Source organism: Nothobranchius furzeri, chromosome 2 (genome assembly GCF_043380555.1).
Source record: "Nothobranchius furzeri strain GRZ-AD chromosome 2, NfurGRZ-RIMD1, whole genome shotgun sequence".
NCBI lineage: Eukaryota > Metazoa > Chordata > Actinopteri > Cyprinodontiformes > Nothobranchiidae > Nothobranchius > Nothobranchius furzeri.
Genome location: NC_091742.1, coordinates 98,031,934 through 98,045,227, shown reverse-complemented (window position 1 = coordinate 98,045,227; position 13,294 = coordinate 98,031,934). Strand labels below are relative to the sequence as shown.

The window sequence follows — 13,294 nt, the reverse complement described above, 5'->3', positions numbered from 1 at the left end:
GTGTGTGTGTGTGTGGAGCAGAGTTAGCATATCAGACAGAAAAGTGAACATGAGAGACTTCTTCTGAAGTGAAACTAGAGAAACACAAGAACCACGTTATTTCTCATCTAGATTCTCCGCGTCATAACTTCTGAATGACTGATGGAATTAAAACAATTCCAACGGTTTCAAAAAGGACATAAAATGAGCTTTCCAACGATGTAATTCACGTTACTCCAAAAATCGCTATTAGAGGGAAACCGGCTTTGCAGCGTCACAGACAGAAACGGAGCGAACCGTGACGGGAGAGCGGAACGACCCGGAGGAGATCATCTGATCATCTGCATCAGCTTTTATAACGTTATGGAAACGTCACACAGAAAATCCACCTGGTTGGTCAGGTGTCCCAGAAGTTTCTGTAGCTGGTGACACGATGGACAAATTACAATCACACTTGTTTTTATTTGAACACTCAACTATTTACTAAATGATTCAGCTTCATTCCAGCATTATTTATGCTTACAGTAAATATTAATTTAGCTGAAAATAGAAATTTATATCAGTGCAGAATTTTATTAGTTAAGTTTATGTCATGAAATGTTTAACTTTCACATGTTATTACCATTTATGTGGCTTATTGATCTTTATAATGCTGGTAGGAATGTAGCTACAGTTGTGATGAATGTTTATTTAAGGACCGTGTACAATATTAAACATACATATTGAAATTTGATGCATTGTACCAGATTTAACGTGAAGCTAATTCACATCTGCAGTCCTGAATGAATGAGTGTTATCTCATGTGTAGCGTCATGAATGGCCTCTAATTTGTGACAAAGGTCACATTTTCCCAGCTGGGTCAAGCTGGGTCGACTGTAACTTTGCCCCACAGATTAACCCGCCAGGAGCCGTGATGTCTGCTGAAACCATCTTTATCTGCTGCTGTTCCGTCCCAAGACGAAGGACACCTCAAGTTTCACAATAATTGTTTTAAATAATGATTTTAATAATCTCTTGACTTTATTACTGTTATTGCAACCATCATAAATAATCTCTTGATTCAGTATAAATGTATTTTAATTACTGGAATGACTTATTATGCTTGGGTATAATAATAATTATGGTTGATAATCCTAATGTGTGTTCAGTAAACCAGAAGGTCATCTTGCACGTTAGCCAGCCTCATTCAGAAGGGATCCAGGGTAAAGGGAAAAACCATCACATGTCTTTACTTCATGACCAAGCTTTCTGACGCTGAGAGGGCGTGTTCTGAGGGTTCTCTTTCTTAACATTCGATCGATGTCTCACTATGGGATACGCCCCTCCGCGGATTCCTCAGAAGCACTTATCTCAATACGCCAATCCTGATTGGCCAGTGACCGTGACGTACGCGTCCCCCTGCTACTATAAGTAGCAAGCGTCCAAACGCACGCACTATTCAATCACCTCTTCTCGCTTCGGTGGTCGCTTATCTCTGAGGTAAGTTAGCTGAACTGTTCACAGACGGAGCCCGCTAATATTCTCTCCCTCGCCGAACGTTAACTTACCGTCCTTCTGTCCTGACCTTCACCATAGGTTCGGGGCATAACGAGCAGCTTCACTCTCCAGTGCACCTGTTTGTTCTCTTGCTAACACACCAGTTAGCCAACATGGAAGCCGCTCCTCCCACCAGAGGAGTCGATGGCGCAGGAGCTCGCCTCTGTACCTGTGGGAACAAAATCTCGAGCAAAGACCCGCACAAGGTCTGCTCGAGCTGCCTCGGGCTGGAACACGCCCAGCTGGCATTGGAAGTCCCCGGGTCATGTGAGAGCTGTGCCTGCTTCACCCTGAAGAGCCTTCGCTGGCGGCTAGCGCGCCAAGCTAGCCTGTCGGGGAAGGACCCTTGCCTGCCGGCCCCTGGGCCACCCTAACCCTCTCCAGAGAATCAAGAAAATGATGGACAACCCTGAGCATTCTCTTCACAAGACTGTCCGACAACAGAAGAGTGTCTTCAGTCAGAGGCTTCTTCAGTTTCGCTGCAACACTGACCGCTACTGGAGATCCTTCCTGCCAACAGCCATTGTAATATACAATAACTCTTTGACGACTTGATTATTATTATTATTATCCTGAGCTACTACAGCAATCAATTTCCCTCTGGGATTAATAAAGTATTTTTGAATTGAATTGAATTGAATTGAATGCCGCCGATGGAACCGCTGGTTGCAGCCCACCTGCACCCACGACTCTCGGCAACTTCCTCCAGGCCTCCCGCTCTCCCTGCAAAGGCGGACCGCTTCCAGTCGGCGCTGAACGAGAGGGCGTACAAGGCTGCCGCCATCTCGGTCCGAGCTTTGAATGTCTCCTCCATGCTCTCAGCGTACCAAGCCGAGCTCTGTGAGGACATGAATATGAAGCCGGACCCGGAGGTGTGGGAGGAAATCACCGTACTGACCGACATCTGCCTGCGGGTGCAGCGCTGCGCGGTCCAGGCTACGGCGAAAGCTATGGGCATGATGGTGCTTCAAGAACGTGCACGATGGCTGAACCTCACCAACCTCTCTGATAGAGAGAAGGAGGACATTTTGGACATGCCAATAGTGCCTGAAGGCATTTTCGGCTCTGCCCTGGCATCGATGCAGCAACGGTGTGAGGCCAAAAAGAAAGAGGATGAAGCCCTTCATCTCTGCCTTCCCCGTAAGCCCTCACCGGCACTGCCGGCTCGGCCGAACCTTCCTCAGGCGATACCCCGAGCCCAGCCTCAGTTTCGGATCCCAAAGCGCCCGAAGCCTCAAGCTGTCCAACCAGCTCCCTCGGGCTCAGCGCCTCGACCAGTGTGGCCTCAGCGATCCGGCAACCAAGCCGCTCCGCCGCCGGGACAACCCACCCGACCCGGCGGTCAGCAGGTGAGGAAGAAGAAGAGGACAGCCTGACGGAGATCTTTCCCTCCCGACGCTGCAGCTGGCAGTTCCCCGTTCGCCAGCTCCTCCTGTTCGACGTTGCCATGGTGCTTTCTCCCCCCCTCAGGGAACCTCTCCGGCAGAGTCCCCGAGCGGTCCAGGGTGGGGCCAGGACGTGCAGCCGGCTGTGCCGGCTCAAAACACACGTCACAAGCACTCCCATTGTTGTTTTTTACAAACATGTCACGCTCAAGGAGCATTAAAACGTTCGCTGCCGCATCCAGACAAAATGTCAAGGGCGCAGCAAAAATCAATAAAAATGTTACCCATGAGCGGTCCCAGGCGGGGGCGGCCCCTGGCGGACTTTCCAGCCAGCCACGGGTCGTCCCCGTACACCAGGACCACCAAAGCGCAAAGCCCCCGCACATGCGCAGTGGTTGCCACGAGCACCGCTGCCCCACAACCTCTGGAGGGAGCTGCTGCTCCATGTGTCACGGCTGTGTCACCGCTCTCCACTCACATCGAAGAATGGACAGCAGTTTCTGCTTCACGTTGGGTGCTGAGAACTATTTCGAGAGGTTACAGGCTCCAATTCGCCTCAGTTCCTCCTCGATTCTCCGGCGTAGTGTTCTCCCACGCCCAGGGGTCGTCAGCTCACATCCTTCAGGGAGAAATCTCCTCCCTGCTGGAGAAGGGAGCGATATGCATTGTGCCTCCCGATCGGTCTCAGAGCGGTTTCTACTCCAGATACTTCCTGGTCCCGAAACGGGGAGGGACCGGGATTCGCCCGATCCTGGATCTGAGGCCAAGACGTATCCCTGTAGGTTGGTGATCGCTGGATAAGCTGTCTGGCAATACGGGAGTCTCCATATCCCATAGTGAGACATCGAAACAAATGTTAAGAAAGAGAACTTTAGGTTACTATCGTAACCCCGGTTCTCTGAGTAACGAGTGAGATGTCTCACCAGACAACCCTTCTTGCTGGGCGAAGCGAGAAGAGGTGTTTATCTTGAATAGTGCGTGCGTTTGGACGCTTGCTACTTATAGTAGCAGGGGGACACGTACGTCACGGTCACTGGCCAATCAGGATTGGCGTATTGAGATAAGTGCTTCTGAGGAATCCGCGGAGGGGTGTATCCCATAGTGAGACATCTCACTCATGTTACTCAGAGAACCGGGGTTACGATAGTAACCTAAAGTTTTGTTAAAACTGAATCCCGCAGCAAAAAGTTCAGTTCTTGAACATACCAGGAGAAGAGGGACGGCCGCCCGAATCTCTACTAAGCATTCTGTCACGCCGATAGAATTGCTCCGAATAAACGCTCCTGTTTCCAGCTGACGCAAAACTCCTTCAGAGTTATTTTATTTTGAGACGCAAATAGTTTCACCAGTCGAGTGACCCACGGAGACATCTCAGGACCGATTTGGTCACACTAAGGTCCTACCAACCTCGTGCCTGGAGGAAACCATCTCCATCTGACATCTCGGTAGGGCTGCAACAACGAATCGATAAATTCGATGAAAATCGATTACTAAAAGCGTTGGCAACGAATTGTGTCATCGATTCGTTGTGTCGCACAACTCTTCCAAAAGCGCCCCCCCCTTCCCGCCCGCCGTTGCGCGCAGACCAGAGCAAGTCAGATCAGCGCGAGGGAGAGCCGCAGATCAGCGCGAGGGAGAGCCGCAGATCAGCGCGAGAGAGATCAGCGCGAGGGAGAGCCGGCAGATCAGCGCGAGGGAGAGCCGGCAGATCAGCGCGAGGGAGAGCCGCAGATCAGCGCGAGGGAGAGCCGCAGATCAGCGCAAGGGAGAGCCGGTACCGGCAGATCAGCGCGAGGGAGAGCCGGCAGACTTGCGCTGCTGCGAACCGGTTCCGCATTGTTGCGCAGCGATCCAGGCAGCTGCTTCCAGCGCACGGTCCATTCTCAAAGTGGCGCAACCAAAAAACTATAATTAGCACACAATCGTTCATGTCCGCACATGTTCTCTATTTTCTGTCTTATTTGTGCCTGAAGCTCGCTACTGCGGAGCTCATCACCTGTGCTGTGGTGATGTCACCTCACGCAGCATCGAAAACGCGCTCTGCGCTTTTCGGTCAGGAGATCCCTTTGATCTGCTCAAAAGTAACTGGTGAGGTGAAAAGGTAAGAATCCAGGCAACAGATTTTCTGGAGAATTAAGAGGAGATGCAGGAAGATGAGAGACAGACAGGACAGGAAATAGTTCAATAAAAACAAGAAAACAAAACAAAGTGTTGAAAAGTAAAATGTAGGTAGATTTATCTCCACTACACGTTTTTACCAGTAAAAAACAATAAGTTATACACATGTCATATTTATACTTCTGATACAATTCAGAACACCTTCAAAACTCAGTCACACACCCAGGGCCGTTTCAAGACATTTTGGGGGCCAAGGCAAAATGCCCCCCCCCCCCCCCCCCACCCAATAACTGGGCTCCCCAGAAGCCTCTGTGTAGTTCATGCCCTCTCCAGTAGTGTTAGTTATATGGTGTTTATAAAAGCCCCTCAGACATTACTGACATGTTCTAATATTATCAGATGAAAAACTAAATTATCAGACATGCTGTCTCATCTGCTGCTTTTCTAAACTTGCAAAAAGTAACAAAATCATTTGAAAGCCACTATTTGTGGATTCTCTGAAAGTTTCCATGGAGTGTGGGACAACTTATTTTATCATTGATCCTATCGTCTAATCTCACAGCTGAAACAAGCATCCTTAATAATCTGTGCACAGGAAGCTTACCGATGCTGTAGTAAAACAAAAGGTATAATAATTTATTATTAATAAAACCTTGTCGCAGCACTAAAGCAGAAAAATGAGATTTTGCATTAAATATGCAAAATATTTACATATGAATTGTTTTAGAGCCCTTTAATTGGCAGAATCTGATATTAATTTAGTTCTTACAAAAAATGGGTCCCAACATGGTTTGTGTGGCGTTGCCATAGTGTGACGTCATAGGCACAGATCCCCTGTCCTCTTGTTTGGAAATGGAAATATGGTCACCCTATATTAAACAAACTGTCCACCCGGGATTTTGCGCTGCACAGAGACGCTTCGCTGCCTACGACTGAACGTCAGTTGAGAGTCAGTCTCATGCAGACTGACCAATGAAGAGAGGGCCTCAAGTTAAGACCCTCTCCTCATTGGTCAGTCCACACGAGGTGGGTCAAAGGTTACTCTGGGCGGGTTACGTGTTGTCAGGCATTCAAGTATTGAGTATATTTACTGCATATTACAGTAATATATTCTGTATGTGACCACATTATGGTGATCCTTGGGTCGTGATGATGGAGCCCTTGAATATTGTTGCCCAGGGTACAACAAAGTGTTAATCTGGCCCTGGTTCTGCCGTCACATTCCCGCAGAAACTGGTTGATCACACCGGGGCCAGACTACTAGCATGTGGTTTTACAACCACAATGTCCTCAGAAGCAAAAACGCTTTTAAAAGGGAGGGAGGAGTCCTAACTGTTGCTGCAGGCGTGTTGTGTGTGAGTGCAGTTATATACTGGTTAATATATTTTTGGGTTCAGTTGCTTTCATGTGGCCTAATGTGAGTCTATTTGGGATCATTGGAATGATCAGCAGCATTTCTTGATGTGACTTTATGGCAGTTGCCCAGGGCATCATCGCAAGGAGGATGGCATTCATTTACTTTTGTTTTATTTGGTATTTTTTCAGTCATTTTTGGAAATAGTGATCAATTTTGATTAATTCACAGCCTATGTGTAATTACATTTAAAATAAATGTCAACAGATGAGATCAAACAAAACAGATGAGAATTGCCCTTAAGCTGTTTAACTTGGACCAAGCATTTTAGGTCACAGATAGATGTAGCTTAGGGTCTCTGTCTATACACCTTATAAGACAATTTAGGTGATGGCATGTTGTTTTTCTGCTATTGAACTGTTTTCTAATAATGTTGTGTTAAATAAAGTGAAGGAAGGAGAGAAATAACGTTTCCCTAGCAGTTTTTAAAAATTTCCCCATGTAATCCGATTAATCGATTAATCGTGTCGAGACCCCATCCGATTAATCGATTATCCAAATAATCGTTTGTTGCAGCCCTACATCTTGGATCCAGAAGAGGGTCTCCTGATACTGGGTGAGGTAGACACTTGACAGATTGCGTCTGTATGCCGTTTCTTCTAATAAACATCAGTTAGCTGCAAAACAACTTTCCACCCAGAAACGCTTCTCTCGCTAAAAGAAACCTTCTGATTAATTCACACATTCAAAAACTCACATTTTCATTTTAGCTTCCATTCAGTCACAGGTTTGCTTTTTAAAACAAGTTTTAACATCAAATTGTCTGTTAAAAATTGTCATTTCAAACTGTCATTTTTTAAAAGTGTTAGTAATAAATTCTTAACTTTAAAAACTTGACTCTTCTTTGAAATGGAACACAGAATGGTGTATATTTCTGGTTATTGGAAAAGCAAAGATTCCTTTAAACTTCTGATTAAATAAACAAACTTTTGCTATTAAATTTAATTATCTTAAATTAAACATTAATCTTTGGAGTAAAAGTAGACCAAGCTCGTTGGCATATGAACTTCTATCGAATATATAATACCCTAGATATTTATATATGTTAAACAGTGTTGGTCAAGTTACTTGGAAAAAGTAATTAATTACTAATTACTGATTACTTCCCCCCAAAAGTAATCCTGTTACTTTACTGATTACTTATTTTCAGAAGTAATTAGTTACTTAATTACTTAGTTACTTTGTGAAAATATGAAACACAACCTGACTAGGCTATAAGTATATTCCGTCATATAAAATTCAATCATGAAACAGTCTGTTCTTAAATTTTTTTTAGTGGTTTTAACTTTTTCCTTTACAAACATTGCATGAAGAAAAAAACTAAATAAACGAATGCAGCCGGCTCTGATACAGTCAAAGAAATTAGTTTAATACATAAACCTGTTTATTGCACATTTCATCACATTTTAAGAATAAATCAAGTTTTTTTTCTTATATTTCTGCACATACCTGCAGTTAAAATGACTAACCTTTGCAGTGTTTAAACTTAGAGTAAATTCAAGTGAAATACAACTAAAATAAAAAAAGAAATTACACTATTCCATTTAACAATTTTTTAGAAGTTGGTGAAGTGGAACTTAGAGTAATGACATAACAACCAAAACAGAGAATTCAGTTTCATGCTACATTTAGACCTAGTGTCAGTGTATATGGCTCACCAAAAATATATCATTTTCAATTATGTTTTCACTTTATGACTTATGACTATCTATCAAGCAAAAACCTGTAAATGTAACTGACTCCAGAACAGTTTAAGCAATGTTTTTTTAAACATAAAAACCTGTTTTCTGCACATTCCACTGTCTCTTTCTGCATATTCTTCCATATAAAATAAAATAAATCATTTTTGTGGCATTTACACTCACCTTTTAAAGCAAATCCAACTAAAACATTGCCAAAAACTAATAAAAATAAATGAAATTCAAGTTTCTTCCATACAGTATTTTTTAGAAGTTGCTGAAGTGCAAAGAGGACGAGTAATGCTAATTCTACCACAAAAAAATAAATAAAAATTTCTGTTCCGTGCTACATTTAGACCCAGTCTAAAATCATGACTAACCTAAAATTTACCAGATGTTTTGTTTTCTTTTGGAGTGAAGCAGTGGTTACATCGCATCAGCAGAAACTTCTCAAACCTTCTATCAGATAGTCGGTTTCTTTTCGGGGAAAGCACCAATCCACCTAAGCTAAACAGCCTTTCCACTGGTGCACTGGATGGCGTTGGAGTGTTGTACTTCATGTAAATCTTTTTGACAGTTGGAAACTGATTCAGAATCTCAAGCTCATGCCCTGACCTTATATAGTCAGTTACTTCATTTTCTGCTGACAAGGATTCTCTGGGTTGGATCTCAAAGTCAAAAAAGTCCATCTCATCTGGACTGGCTGGAGGTTGGGAGTCTTGGGGCCCGTCAGCAGTTGCAGCAGCAGTTGTACGACACTCTGTGATAAGAAGCTCCTTCACCTGTGTTAGGGAACATTTTGTAATGCAGCTTTTACCGTCACATATTATAAATGAACATTTTGTAATACAGCTTTTACCGGACCACATATTATAAATAATTATAGTAGAATAGCTACACGAGCCATTAGTTCCATTTAGACTGTTTATAACTAGACTGAGGGTCAGGATGGTCCCTTGAGAGTTGTTTGCGCTGATCAGCTTTTTCCTTGAGTAGACGACCAGACACGCAATGATGGGAGCGGAGCCGGATGGATAAACAGTCATATGTCACTTCTTACTTGCTTATCAAAGAATGTGCTGATGTGTGTACTCTGTACTGAATAAAAGACGCTCGAAGGGGATGAGCTCTTTGAGATTTGTCGAACTCCATACTGGGTCGGTTTGTTCTTGGTTTTCACATTTCTCCCTTTGCAAAGTCAAATAAAATGTTTCAGTTTCTACCTGTGCTTGTGATTCACTCTAGGTAACCTGTGCTGCTAAAATCACCCAACGACCTGCACTCGGCTACACTCGTCTCTCAGCCAACGCAGCTTAAACTTTGGACAGGTGGTCGCTGCAAGACGTCCTTCTTGGCTCTCCAGAACAGCATTAAAGCGAGTCTTGATGGCCTGTAACATACAATAAGATGTATCTAAGAATTTATGTATTTTATTATGTTATATTTACAATTATTTTCTCTTTTAGATTATTGTGATAATAATTTGAATGAGATTCATTTATTTTTTATTTAATCTGACCACTTTATTTTAATCTTTTGTTGATATTATGATTAATGTTCATCATTAGTAATTGTTTTTAGGTTAGGTTTTTTATTCTATCATTTTAAAATTTGTAAACACTACTTAACACACAGTAAAACATTCATATTCCATGTAGGGTGTTGAAAATACATAAATAAATGGGTAGATTACTAAATCCATCCAATGCAAATATTAATTTATAACCTTACCTTGACGATGACATCTGGAAGGGTGGCTGTCCTTTTAGAGAGGTCGTCTTTCAGGGCAAGTGTCTCTGACATCAGGCTTGTGAGTGTTGGTAGTAGAGCTCCATAAGGGCACTCATCTCCATGCAAGATGTCCAGAGCTACTGTCAGGGGCTTCATCACACTGATGTATTCTTTCAAGAACTGATACTCCTTTTCAGTAAAGCACTTGATTCCCAGTTTTACACACAATGGATTAAATTCATTTGAGGGTATAGTGAGGATTCTTGAAATCGCTTCATACAGGGAATTCCACCTTGTGGATGTAGGTACCATCAGCTTCCTGCGGCTGATTTCCTCCACCTGTTCAGCAGCTAATGTCGGTCGTTTTGCTTTAGTCCAAAGAGCAGCGCACTTCGCCATGCTGCTCCTGTACACACTCTTGGTTTCTGCACTGGAGTTTAGATGTTTCTCAACATCACTTGTTGATATCAGGTTAATGGTGTGTGATGCACATCTGTAATGTGGAGGCAGGCTAAACTGACCTTCAGTAGATGGGGCTGACAGAACATTTATGACATCTGTAAAAGTTGGTTCCTCCTCATCATTCTCTTTTTCAGATTCAGACTCCAAATCACAGGACTGATACACGCTGAATGCTTTGGCGAAGTTGGATGCGTTATCTGTTACTGTGGCAACAACTTTGCCATGCAACCCGTATGTGGAATGAATCTCTTCAATCTCTGCTCCAATCACATCAAATGTGTGGCTGCCTTTAATCCTCTTACATGCAAGGGCCGCCTTGTTGCACTGTAAAGTGGAATTAATCCAGTGAACTGTCACACCCAAGAAACTTTTGTTATTCACCGTCCAAATGTCAGCAGTAGTGGAAACAAAGTCTACCTCTTCAAGTGTTGCCTTCAAATTGGAGTTCATGATGTCATATTCTCGCTCAAGGTATTCTGAGAATGACTTTCTCTGGGGTAGTTTGACACCACTTTTAGTCGGAATTTTCTCTATGATGCGTCGGAATGATTCAGAATCCACAGTGGAAATCGGTAACATCTCCTCAACCAGCTCTTTTTCATCTGTTGTCTCTTTGCTCGTTACTGGAGCTCTTGACAGTGTGTCTGCAGTCCACAGAGATTTTCCCGCTACATGGGATATGGAGTACGAGTAGCGCATCAGGCACATTCTAAAGCGTTGTATCCGAGGAGGTAGAGTATCCAGTGCCTGCGATCCTAAAATACTCAGGAGAGGCTTGTGGTCAGTCTCCAGCTGAAAATGTTTTCCAGTGAGGAAATTTCGAAACCTCTCACAGGCCCAAGTCAGCCCCAATGTCTCCTTCTCCACTTGAGCATATCTCTGTTCCGTTGGTGTGAGCAACCGCGCCATGTAGGCTGTTGGTCTCCATTCTTCGTCCCATCTCTGTAGCAGTACTCCACCCAGGCCATATGAAGATGCATCTGCAGAAACTTTACATTCTCTGTTAGGATCATCCATGGCTAGGACAGGTGGCGCTATCAGTCCAACATTTAGATCCTGAAAAGTCCTGACCTGCTCGGCACCCCACATCCAGCAGTTTTTAGAGAGGAGGACTCGTAGTGGCTTGTCCCTCTCTGCCAGCTGTGGGATGAACTTCCCCAGCTGGTTCACCATCCCAAGGAATGATCTTAGTTCGCTCACAGTTGTCGGCACCTTCATCCTCTTCACCGCCTCAGTCTTTGCCGGGTCTGGGCTGATGCAGCTGGCAGAGACCACGTGACCAAGGAAGCTCACCTTTGACTTTGACAGGTCACACTTTGCGATGTTCAAGGTGATTCCAGCCTTCTGAATTTTTGTCAGCACGGCATGCAGGCGAGCGTCGTGCTCCTCTTGCGTGCGGCCCCACACGAGCACGTCGTCCATGTGACACACTACTCCTTCCAATCCTTCTGTGACTTCAGTTGCCATCCGGTTCTGGAAGTGTTCGGGAGTTGAAGCTATGCCGAAGGGTAGCCGTTTGAAGAAGAAGCGTCTGAGGGGTGTGATAAAAGTTGTCAATTTAGCTGAATCTTCAGTTAGGGGAATCTGCCAAAACCCCATGTTTGCATCCAGCTTACTAAAAATTCTGGCTCCAGCCAGTCTCCCCAGTGTTTCCTCCTCTGATGGAAGAATGAACTTCTCTCTGCGCACAGACTCATTCAGCTTAGTTAAGTCCACACATATGCGCACAGCTCCTGACTTCTTCAGTACGACCACTATGCCGACACACAAATCGGTTGGTTCCTCCACCCTGCATATTACCCCAAGGTCCTCCATGCGGGCTAGTTCCTGTTTAACTTTGTCCATTAATGGTATTGGGATCCTCCTCGGAGCTTTCAGTGAGAACGGTTGAGCCCCTGGTTTCAGCTTTATGGCGTATGGCTGTTGCACCTCCCCCACACCACTGCATAGTTTTGGGTAGGTTTGTTTTAATGTCTCTATTGTGACTGTCCAGACGTGCAACGAGCCCCAACTTACAGCTCACAGGTCTTCCCAGCAAGGCGGTGTGCAGGTGACGAACCACATAAACATCCTCCATCTCCACTCTCCTTTCTCTGCAGCCGCAGTTTGACGACGCCCTCAACTGTCAACGGGATTTTCCCAGGTCCTAGGAGTTGTTTTCCTGCTTTCTGGAGCCTGGGAGGATTATTTTCAAATAGCCCTTTGAAAACAGTGCGCGGTATAACTGTGACATTAGCGCCTGTGTCGATCTTAAACATCATGTTTTTATCTTGAATGTTGATGTCGACCATCCAGGGATCACCTTCTGTTGTTACGCTGCTGAGGAAAACCTCTTTTCTCTCCTCTTGTGTAACCTCATGAACCCCTTTTGAACTCCGACACATGCGGCTAAAATGTCCCTTTTTCCCACATGAGTGGCATTTCCCCTCATTAGCAGGACAATCTCGCTTTGGGTGTGATGGGGAGCATCCACATTTGAAGCTGAGCTCTTAGTATTTTGTGCAGCAAAAGGCTTAGTGACATGCTGAGATCTATTTTTAGCAGGCTTACTGTTTTTAGACACCCTCACCCTGTCCACTGACTTTCTGTCTTCCTCCGGTGGGCAGTCATTCTGATGTTGCCTTCCAAAATAAAGGCCTTTTAAATTGCCTAACTACGACCAAACTTTCAGTGATTTCAAAATGCTCTAAAATAGAAAAGTGCTGTTTCCACAGGGTAATTCCACTTTAGATCAACAGTATACAACCCCACAGTGATACCTTATCAATATAAAGTCATTCTGATGTTGCCTTCCAAAATAAAGGCCTTTTTAAATTTCCCATATACAAAAAAAATTTCAGTGATTTCAAAATGCTCTAAAATGGAAAATTGCTGTTTCTCCAGCGTAATTCCACTTTAGCTCAACAGTATACAACCCACAGTGATACTGTATCAATATCAAGCCATTCTGATGTTGCCTTCCAAAATAAAGGCCTTTTTAAATTGTCCAC

General features: G+C 44.2%; 1 protein-coding gene across 1 annotated transcript in view; it reads right to left on the bottom strand.

Annotated features, from left to right (window-relative positions):
- Positions 1-13,294, bottom strand: part of LOC129154097 (zinc finger protein 850) — a 244,280-nt gene that overhangs the window by 70,370 nt on the left and 160,616 nt on the right.